The sequence below is a fragment of the Salvia hispanica genome, chromosome 6, assembly GCF_023119035.1.
Source record: "Salvia hispanica cultivar TCC Black 2014 chromosome 6, UniMelb_Shisp_WGS_1.0, whole genome shotgun sequence".
Taxonomy (NCBI): domain Eukaryota; kingdom Viridiplantae; phylum Streptophyta; class Magnoliopsida; order Lamiales; family Lamiaceae; genus Salvia; species Salvia hispanica.
This window is the reverse complement of record NC_062970.1, coordinates 2699834-2712006: the sequence shown is the minus strand read 5'-3', so window position 1 is coordinate 2712006 and position 12173 is coordinate 2699834.

Below are 12173 nucleotides of genomic sequence, written 5' to 3'. Positions count from 1 at the left end.
GCAATATATTCTTCATCCATCATTAGCATATCATTTTGCGACTTTAAAATATGTCATTGTATATTTAATTTCAATTTTTATATATTTAATAAACAGTTTATTTTATTTATATTTTATTATAAAATTAATGTATATAAAAATGATATTCGATCTATTAATATTTTTCACACTCATTTAATAGTGGTCGATGGAGAGTCGGAGATATTTATATTTATTTGATGATGGACATTGATTCTATAATCATCAAGCACATATACAACCACATGTATGATCAGATCAAAGTACTTAAAAAATGAGATAAAATTTTAGTAAATGTTTTCTCACTTGACTTGTCATTTTCTTATGGAGCTTCTATTGTTTAATTATATCAGCTGAAATTATTCTGTGATGAACCAATAATAAACAAGATCCGGCCTATTAACTTCTAATTTAATTTAAAACCAAATTAATCTACCCACTCTCATTTTGTTATTTAAATTTTTTATCCCATCATTAAAAAGACCTTAATTAGAGTACTTGTGTAAATTAGCTTCATTTATTGAAGATGTGTACGATTTATGACAAGGTGATAATTATTTATCTATAGATGGCTTCTTTCGATTATCAAGTTGCAATAATAGGAGTACTATATTTGAGGTATAAAAGTGAAATTTAGTTTGTGGGGTAAAAGGAGGATAAAAACAAAAAATAAAATTTGAGTTGTGCAATTAAATTGAAAGCTACAAACTCTTGAGTCTTGACCATCTATTGACCTATTGACCCATCATATATTTTGGTATAGTTATTATAACATCGACAATGAATGAAGAGTGAATATTTTGGCGATTTTGTCGATGTGGATCATTTTTTTTATAGATTGTCGAGTTAGATGCACGTAAATTATTTTAATATTAGCAGATTGAAAATGTTATCTTGCATATGATTATATATTACTGAATCTTAATTAAAATTTCTATGTTGAATAAAGTATTATTGATTATTAATAAACTCTCACTATAGATCTCTTAATTAATGAAGTGAGTCTGTTGTACATTAAATCGAACACTAGTTTTTACTCAAAAAATAATACACCTCTAAATAATTAATGATGTACTATCATGTATGTGTGGAGGTTAGTGCAATTATAAATCATAACATTAATAATCAAGCGAGTTTGAAAAGGGAGACTTGTAATAATAGCTATTATAGACATCATAATTTTTTTGCCTTGTTGATAACATTTCCTTTTGCCCTTTTTGTTTGCTTGTCTTCTAACACATCATATCCTAAGTTATGCAACAATGGAGTTTTGTGGTTTTTTTAAAAATACGAATAATAAAATAGATAGATCAATAAGATTACTCTTGAGCTAGGAACTCCTCCTAAAAGGGTAATTTATGATCAGATCGACATATTGAAACACATGCATGTATCAAATTCTTGAATTATATGATAATTAGTATCTCATATACGTCTTTGATTATAAATAACAATACAAATAAGAGTGATACTATTCAGCTATAATAATAATAGTAATAATAATAATAATAGTAATAATAATAATAATGAAAATGAAAATGAAAATGAAAATTAATACAAATAATAATAATAATAATAAATGGATAAATAAATTAATTATCTTATTAAATGTCCAAATCTATTTATTTATTCTTGATACATATAATGGTTTTGACTCAAACAAATGATATAATAACTACAAGAAAAATTATACTTATTAGATGATTCAAATGTTTGATTACTAGTACTAAACAATGGCAAATATATTATGGCTGAGTAATATAACGCACAAGTTAACTATTGATTAATTAATCGCATAAGCCCGTTGAATAAGCAAAGTCAATTAACTTTTATCATGAAAGGCTACAACTATAAGGGTAGATCATCAATAATTAAATCAATTAATTTGCATTAACTATATTAGTAAGGTTTTCAAACAATTAAATCTCATTATTAGCGTACTCATGATGTTTGACATGCTTGGATAATATAATTACCTATAGTTCATAATTAATGATGGTAAAGTAAACTATAAATAGTTTATAAATATGACTACTATGGAGCTATTTACAACGATTTCTAGGATAAATTTAAAGAGGGGCTATCGTTATCGAAAACTAACTCTTTTGACCATTTAACGTTCGTTGCATTATCTGTTTTTATCTCATAATTCGTCACATCTAATTAATACTATATGACTATTTTTATCTATTGATTTATAAGTGGAACTATATGACTATATGAGTTTAGTACTATTATGATTGTAATCAGGATTTAGTACATATATTAGGATTAAGTACATGGAGTATATATTAGGATTACAATCATAACAATTAACTAATCAACATTTAACTAAATTACAATCATAATAGCACATGGAGTATTATATTAGGATTAGTTTTTAAAATCGGATTCACAGTATAAATTCTTTCGGACAAGGTATATTTTCTTTTCTCTTTTTTGATGTGATGGACTAGAATCAACTTTTAAATCCTAAATATTCGTAAAACTTCAAACTAACGTACAAGGTTTTGGGGCTCTAGGCAAAAAAAGACTATGCAGAGGGTAGGATAGTGAATTTATATTTTTCTTTTTTCGAGCATAGAATTAGGGTGAAAAACTACTGGTTCAGTTATTAGAAATGAGCCACTCATCCCATAAAAGGATAAGGAGGAAAGTTATCCATACTCATATAGATTAGATTGGATCATCATCAAGTCGATATGGGACAGAATTTAGAGAATTTAACACACCCCCTCACGTGTGGGTCGGAATGACACATCGGACTTCCATCACGTGAGTAGGAAAGAGAAGAGATAAAGAGATATAATCCATCATCGACTTAGGCCCGCTCTGATACCATATTAGAAATGAGTCACCCACCCCTTAAAAGGCCTCATAAAGGGGAGGGTTATCCACACTTATATAGATTAGATTGGATCATCACCAAGTTGACGTTAGACAGAATTTAAAGAATTTAACATCAGTAGTAGTGGAGTAATACTAGTATTTTGTTTTTTGTTTTTTTTTTTAAAGTTCTTAATGCTTTGTTTAGTCATTGAAAATGAAAAACGTCTGCCAAAAAACACATAAATCTTGAAGATAAGTGATAATTAAGGGGCGCACGTGTGAAGAGGCATTTGTGGTGACGTGGACAAGTATAGGACCTCGATTAAATATATTTTTCTATTTTTATTAACTGGGACATATTCATTATTTAAGATTAATATCATTAATAAAATAAATTATTTAAGCTATGGACTAATTTACACATAATTGATGATGTCATTATATGATTAGGTAACAATACTCTTTTATTAGCGTTTGATTCCATATGTTTCACATTTTATCACAAAACACTTCCTCCTTAAAGCATTCTATTTTTACATATACCTTTAATAATTCAGTTATTACATATCATTATCCACTCACACAGTGTGAAATTGTGCAATAATCAAGATATCTTGAATTAGTATTCATAATTTAATTTAAATTAACACTCTTCCATCAACTTTCATATGCTTAATTGTCGTATATAAATTTCGTGTTATTAAAATCAAAAGGCATTGTGAATAGTGACACAAGTAGAAAAGAAGATCAATATTAAATGTAAGAAATTAGAAAAGAATTAATGGAGTTGGTAAGGCGTGGCTTTTGCAGCCGAAAACCCGCCTCGTTTAAAGGAGTCGCCTTCTTTTACTACTCCTATTTCCCTTCTTTATGCACCTACGCCACGTCATCCTTTTTTTTTTATTAATGAAATATTTAACCTAAAATATCGGCGATAACGAAGAACAAAATAAAAACAAGCGTTAACGAGTAAATTGGACAGAAACAACGGACAACACACGTCATGTGGTTTTTCGTCAATCTCATTCATCACTGACGAGCAAAAAGTACAGACATCACAACATCGCCTTTTATTGTCGGATAAATTTACAATTAATTGTAGAGTAATGGTCAATTTTGGTCCTAAACATATGACCAAAATACGAATTTGGTCCAAAACATTCACCTTTTGAAAAATAGGTCCATAAAATGAAATATCTAATCCACCTAATCAAAAAAACTAACAGGCATGCAACTGTGCATTTGGCGTTGACCGTTAGTTTTTTTACGGAAATGTCAAAAAAATGACTACTTTGGCGACATTTTCATTTATTATGGACCTATTTTTCAAAAAAATGAATGTTTTTTTATTAAATTTAAATTTTAATCATATGTTTAGAACCAACATTGAACATTATTTTTAATTGTATTCCAAATCCATATATTATGTAGAAAAAATAATTTCGGAAGAATATTAAAGGATCATTCTACTTTTATTTATTTATAATTTTAATAATTGCCTGAAAAATTAATTATTCCAATTGAAGAATGTAGCGTATATAGACGCCCAACGCATATGCATTTGTATGAAATGAATCAGACGTCTCTATTATTTTTTCAATAGTATCTGAATTCTGATTTCCTTTTAAAATAATAAATGTTTTTAAATCTTCCACCACCTCCCCCTTCAAATTAAAAATTAATAAGTAATAAGAATAATTAAGGAGCCAACCTTTTTGACTTTTTTGCACACTTCATTACAATATTTATTCGACTAATAATTAATTTCATAATTGGGTTGGTTAACGATTGCAATTTCACTTAACAAATGAAATGCATCCAAATATAACTAATCAACATTTAACTAAATTCAAGTGGCCCACATATGCAAATAACTGAAAATTACTAAGTACTTTCTTAATTCTTACAATCGATTCTCAACGTGAATGTGCTTAATTTGATGAGATGTTAAATAAATGAAATCAAACAAATGTTTTAGAAAATGTATTTCTTTTTCTAATATGTAAATACACATAAATTTAAAGACCTCGTTACAATAAACTTGAATCCGATACGGCAGTGAGGCAGCCATGCCCCCAACAATAAAAATAATTTATACTCCATATTTATTTAGTTTAATTTGAATATAATAGTATAATATAATAACTCTATCTAGGAAAAAGGCGTTTTATATCCTCTTTAGTACTAGTATAATTTAAAATGTGGAGTATTTTTTAAGTATAATGTTCGTTGCTAGTATGAGAATAAAAGAAAAATAAGTAACTCAAATTGTGAAAACTTAGAATAACATATTTATAGACAATATCAATTTATAATATACGATTAATAAAGTATGAGAATGAAAGAGAAAAACTAAGTACCTCAAATTGTATACTTTGAACAACTCGGACACTAAAAATGTGGTATCCAAATTTCGTTATAATATAAAGATGGTTATTATTATACTACATGCAAACGAATAAAATAAAATAAAATAGGGAAATCTCGTAATATTTTTAAGAGTGAACTACAAAAATGATCCCTGGACTATGGGTTTATCTCGCCCATAGTCCCTGGACTTTAAAAATATCGCCAGTAGTCCCTGGACTAAGGGTTTATCTCGAAATTGGTCCTTTTGGATTTTTTGGTACGAAAATACCCTTTGATATTATTTTATGGGGTTTGAACAATTTGGTCTTTTTACACTTTTACATTTTAAATCTGATATTATCTCAGTTATGTATTAACTTTGATATTATTTCAAAATTATCATTCTTCTTCCATTTTGTTATCCTTCACTAATTTGTTTTGTTTATTTCAATATTAGATTTAATTTTATAAAATTAAATTTAATATTTAGATTTTTAAATATCAAAAAAAAAAATTTAATGAAAACTATTAATTCGTGGACATTATAAATATTGATTAAAACTATTAATTTTTGTTATTTAATATAATATTCAATTGAATTGAAGAAGTACAGAAAAATAATATTAATCATGATGGAAAAATAAGAGTTATTCTATTTAGCCTCCGTTCGGTTGTTATAATTGTTTGTGATTAAATATTATGAAGTTGACTAAAAATTTGATCCTACTAAAAATTTTATGTATAAGTATTTTTGTTGAAATTTTCTAGTAAATTTTGATTGTTTTCAAATTAATAAACGAAAATTATATTAGTCTTACATTAGATGCATATTTATTTCAGAATAAATTGTGCTATACTTATAATCTATTTATGATTAAAGCTATCTGTATTAAATATTGATTAAAACTAAGGCGTTGTCATACCTTATTGATTACATAGTACTATACACTATCAAATATTGATTATAACTATTAATTTTTGCTATTTAATAATTTTTATAATTAAAAAAATTTATTGATATTTAAAAAATAAAATTTAAAATTTTATAAAATTAAATCTAATATTGAAATTAAAAAAACAAATTCAGTGAAGGATAACAAAATGGAAGAAGAATGATAATTTTGAAATAATATCAAAGTTAGTACATAACTAAAATAATATCAGATTTAAAATGTTAAAAGTGTAAAAAGACCAAATTGCCCAAACCCCCCAAAATAATATCAAAGGGTATTTTCGTACCAAAAAAAGCCAAAAGGACCAATTTCAAGATAAACCCTTAGTCCAGGGATTACTGGGCGATATTTTTAAAGTCCAGGGACTATGGGCGAGATAAACCCATAGTCCAGGGACCATTTGTGTAGTTCACTCTTAAATCTAATATTGAAATAAAGAAACAAAGTGAAGGATGACAAAAGGGGAAAAGGATGATAAATTTGAAATAATATCAAAATTAGTACATAACTGAAATAATATCAGATTTAAAATGTTAAAAGTGTAAAAAAACCAAATTGCCCAAACCACCCAAAATAATATCAAAGGGTATTTTCGTACCAAAAAAAGCCAAAAGGATCAATTTCGAGATAAACCATTAGTCCAGAGACTACTAGCGATATTTTTAAAATCCAGGGACTATGGACGAGATAAACCCATAGTCCAAGGACCATTTTTGTAGTTCACTCTATTTTTAATCATAGTATACTAATTTGTTGCTCCGCAACAACACAATTTAGCTGGCTAAAAGAATCTATACACACATACACTATACACAAATATAATATTATTTCATATTTACAGTGCATAATTTTAAATTTAGAATCTCAGAATGGAACTCACCTTATTTTTATGTTCTTTTGGAATTTTTATAATGTGAAATAATGTTATTTTAACTAGTAATGATTAATGTCCTTTGTGTACTCCATAAAATTTTGTCCCTCTTATATCAATATTTTTTATACAATTTGTTATAGGAGTACCTGATTTTATTACATAAAAAAAGTTCTTTCCGAAATTCCTCAATAATAAAATAAATAGTGGCATTAATTAATTTGTAAATCTAATTTAATAAATTAGGAGAAGATGTAGATGGCCCGCATCAACAGAAGTCACATGCTAATGTAGGATTATGCAATTACGAAAACATATTATAATAACAGAAAATTCGTTGGAAACTGAAATATTTATAGCGATATAACGTGGTTTAGGTAAATGAACGTATCTTCCCATACCTTACGATTAAATGATTTATTTTAATAATTTATAATTATGGATGAATGTATTGAAGAATAATCAAATTTATGGTGTCGACATTATTGTTTGTTCCAACCGAATTATTTGAACCGGATCGTCCTTTCTAGTATTTATGTATTTAATTAATTAATTGATACTTGATAGTTTTATACACTTTTATTTATTCCCACCAATTCATCGCCCATGTTTATTTATTACATGGATGGGTCGGTTATACAAATTTATGTGAATGTATATAGTATATACACGTAAACTTAGGCAGTGATAAAATGCAAACTCATATATTGTATAAACCCTAAACTATGACTTGGACCGTTTAAAAATATCAACAGATGTTAAAATAGTAGCAACAGAAAATATCAACACAATATCAACACAACATCAACTATTAACACTATATTGAAGTTTTTTGTTGCACTATTTTGTAATCTGTTTGACATTTTTTAACTGTCCAGATCATAGTTTAGAATTTGTATAATATTTAGAATTTGCATTTGATCATATTCCCATAAATTTATTAGAACGAGTGAGCTTGTGATTGAAATATGTTAGATTTGAATTCCATCAAGAAGTCTAAAATTTGAAATCATGGTAAGGCGAATTTATAATCCAATAAATTATTCAACCTTGTTAGATAGTTGTAAAACACAATTTAATTGATAAAATACTTCCCCTTCATCCATAAGAAACTATTATTGATTTTTTAAAAACAACGAAAACTTGTATGATTTGCGACTCAAAAGGTTTTCAATAATATTCATAAAAAAATAATAAATGATTTTTAATTACTCCAATATTTAAACCTTTTTACATGTAAAACTTCTCCCACCAATTCCAATTAGAGATTTTAGGACTGTGATTTTATTTTAGAGTTAAAAACTACGCTATTACTTAATAATAATAAATCAATCATTTAAAATTTTATCTTACAAAATTAATTTTTTTAAAAATAATCAAATACTTTCAGAGGTGTGTAAAAAGCCACAATGTGACCGTTTAGTATCACTCTCTATATTGCTACTATTACTAAAATGCAATCACAATTACATGTGCATTTGCTTTTCATTTGGCATCGAAATGTTATTTGAATTATTGATTAGTAGCATAAAATAATACAAAGATGATAATTTCAAAATTTTCTTCATGATATAACCTTTCGAGTAAGAGTATTGTCTCTCTCTTTCTCCCTTTTAATGCAATTTGTTTGGTTGTGAGTGAGATGAGGGTAGCCATGCAAACATAATTCTTGGGGCCCTTGCTGCATTATGATTATGCTACCAAAAATATGTCTAGGCTTATTTTGCCACACCCTAATTTCATGATTCACCTCAAATTTTATTTTATGGTTACAAACCATTCCACCTATTCGACAAATGCACGAGCATGTCTTCAATTCTTGTTTCTTTTCTAGTATCTTCTCATTCTCATAATCTACATAGAGAGAGATACGTGTGACATTGCAGTAAGACTATTTATACGGGTAAATTATCGAAAAAAATTTAGTCAATTTTAGGTCAATCCTGCAACTTTAAAAAAATTCCGATTATATTAGTATCATAAAAAAAATGAAGACACGTAGGGTGCCAATATTTTTGGCTATGAGATGATTGAGAAAATTATCAAAATTATGATGTGATCGATTATTTTTTAAAATTGTAGGATTAATAAGAAATTAATCAAATCTTATAGTAAGTACTAGTTTTTTTTCCAACAATTTGACTTTATAGTATTAATCAAGAAATGTATGGATATGGTTGATTGACGAATTTATGACATTGACCGGTCATATTGGTTTAGATATTTCAAGTTCAATATGTGAAGAATCTCCCACAAAATCATTAAAAACAACAAAATCCGTTATGAACTTTTGGGACCAATCTTAGTTTTCTTACGTCGATCATGGTCATGCATATCCTCTATATTTATGCATGAGAATTGAGATTTTGTGATCAATTGAGATCTATTTTAAAATGAGAATTTGAGAATTTATCAGATGACAACATAATATATATCAGTTGGCAACATAATATATATATCAGTTGGCGCACGTCACAAAACTTATCAGTTGCTAATATCACACATATATTTTTGTATATTTATGTGTGTGTATGAGGTACATGATGCTAAGAAAAATTAGACTTAGAATGTTTTCTTGTATGCGATTTTTAGCATATTTGTTTCAATTGACCAAAAATGCATTCATGTAATACTTATAGCTGCACGCCTGCACAAACAAATGAAAAAAATAATTTCAAAAAGTATGCAATTGAATTTGAATTCAATTTTTTATTTAAAGTTATTTGATTGATCTTTAATGACAATATTACAAAATTGCCATTCAAATAGATTCACAATCAATTGCATTGGAAAATTCCATCTTTAGTAATAGTATTGACTATCAAAATAAACATTAAACCCTAAACCCTAATTATCGCTATAAATAAACATTATATATAATCATAACATTAATATTAGTGGTTTTTTATTAATATTTCTATAGATAATTAAGACATCTTTCTCCTATAAATTTTGTTGGCCGACATCACAATCCATGTGGTTGGCCCCATGTAGATATCTTTTTGATCATTTTCTAAAAGGATAAAAAGCAAAATATTGAAAGTTGAGTAAATAGTTGAAAAAACACATTCCTTTTCTTTTTTAAAAAAAAATTTGCTTGTAATTTATAAACACTAGAAGATGCTTTTCTCACACACAATCAGATGTTATTCTATGCATTAACGTATGTTCCTAAAAATGCATAATTTATGTAATTGTAGTAATAATTAATACTAATACTAAAAACCATCAATTGGAATTTAGTCAGAGACGCAGTTACATAATTTACATTCTTCCAAATATATGGTACATTTCTGGTTCGATTTATTTCGTGATTTAGCGAAATATAGTTTTTTTTTTCAAGGTGCAAATTGTTCATTTTAATTTTTAAATGCTAGAAATTAAGCAGAAAAAAAAAACTATTTTTGGTCAAAAGGTTCAAATAATTTTTTTTGTCTCTTTCTTGATTTGTTTCTTCCGAGTGTATAATATTTTGCTTTAATATTATTTGAAAATTGGGAAGAAGGAAACCAGCCAAAAAGCACGGAATTGGACGCCAATTTCCACAAATAAATGATAAAGAAAACTCCAGACTTATGGAATTAAGAAAACAATTACTCCTATTTAGCTATTTAGTCTTATTATATTTTATAACTAGTTTAGTTCCGATTTAAATGTGGTGTAATTTGTACTAACTTGTATTCAAAATAGCTACTCATAAAAAATTCACGAAAACAAAAATATAACGTTCTCAGAGATATATTACAAGTACATGAAACATTCAAATTAATAGAGAATATATAAAAAGTGGAGCTTATTTTACATGTTACATGTGATGTGAGTATATAATTTAATTTTCTTAATAATTAGATATAGTATCATTTTTCTCATTTATTTAGCTCATTCATGGAGTTGATGAGTTGATTGCACTTTTTTTGCTTGCACCAATTGATACTTTCTCACTGTGTGAGAATAAAGGAATGGATCAAATATTATATCTCACTCTCAAAAGTGAAAAGATACATAATATATTTGGGTTGATAAGAATTAGTGCTTGCTTTAAATCAAGTGCCAAAATGACTTTCAACGTGTCTAATCACTCAACCAAGCACATTCTACAATGGCAATTAAAGCATATGGGGTAATTAAGAGCCCACATTTTCTCTTCATTTCAATATTTATCGATTCTCATATGATTGCAATGTTTATTTTTCTTTGGCAAGGGGACACTATTCGATCTTTATTGGCAATATATATTTAGGGTTTAGGTTTCAGGGTTCGCCGTTTTTGACTTGAGTCTTTTTAATTTATTAAAAAAAAAAATTCAATTATATATTCGAATAATTCAATAATCAACAATTCGTTAATGCAGACGTTACAATCTATAATTAGTGCCAAGTAGTTTAACAAATATATAAATATTTTACCTTTTCTTATTCTTAACGAATAACTATATAAATACTCCATATAAATGGGTACAATTTTCATGTTTAGATACATTTATGCTTTTATGAAACGAAACCATCTTTTTATATGAACACGTACAATAGATATATAGACATCATATGATGAACTAACTATACATTATTAATATTACGAAATATAATGTTTCAAATACATTTGTTAATTTTCCAAGTTAGAATTCGTAGAAACTAAAATACGAGAAAGAGAGAAAACATATCAAATGGGGGTATATTAAAGATACTTATAAAAACTAATAAATAATCAAATAAAAAATCTTAAACGAGACATATTCAATTTTGATAAAGTAACTTCCAAAATAATGTTCAGAATCGAGTTTTAGATATTTCAAGTTAAGACAAAACGATAATATTAACAAGTTACTTATGTTCTTATAAGCTTAACTTGAAATAAGATAATATTCACGATTTATGAATAAGGTATGATCTTTTTAAAATTTAGATAAGATGATTCCGATCGAATTTCGACAAGTCAGCTATTCATATCTCAAACTAATATCCTAACACACCCTCTTAGCACCCAATCCAAGTCCACACACAAAGAGGTGGTGGGATTTTTGTGTAGTGCAATTCCAATATGTGCCATACAAGTTTCTACCTGAAATGATTGATCCAAAGAAAGCCACACACACACACTAGAAGGGGTTTGTTGTGTTCTTGTTCTTGAATTGGCATTCTCAATTAATTGGTTTT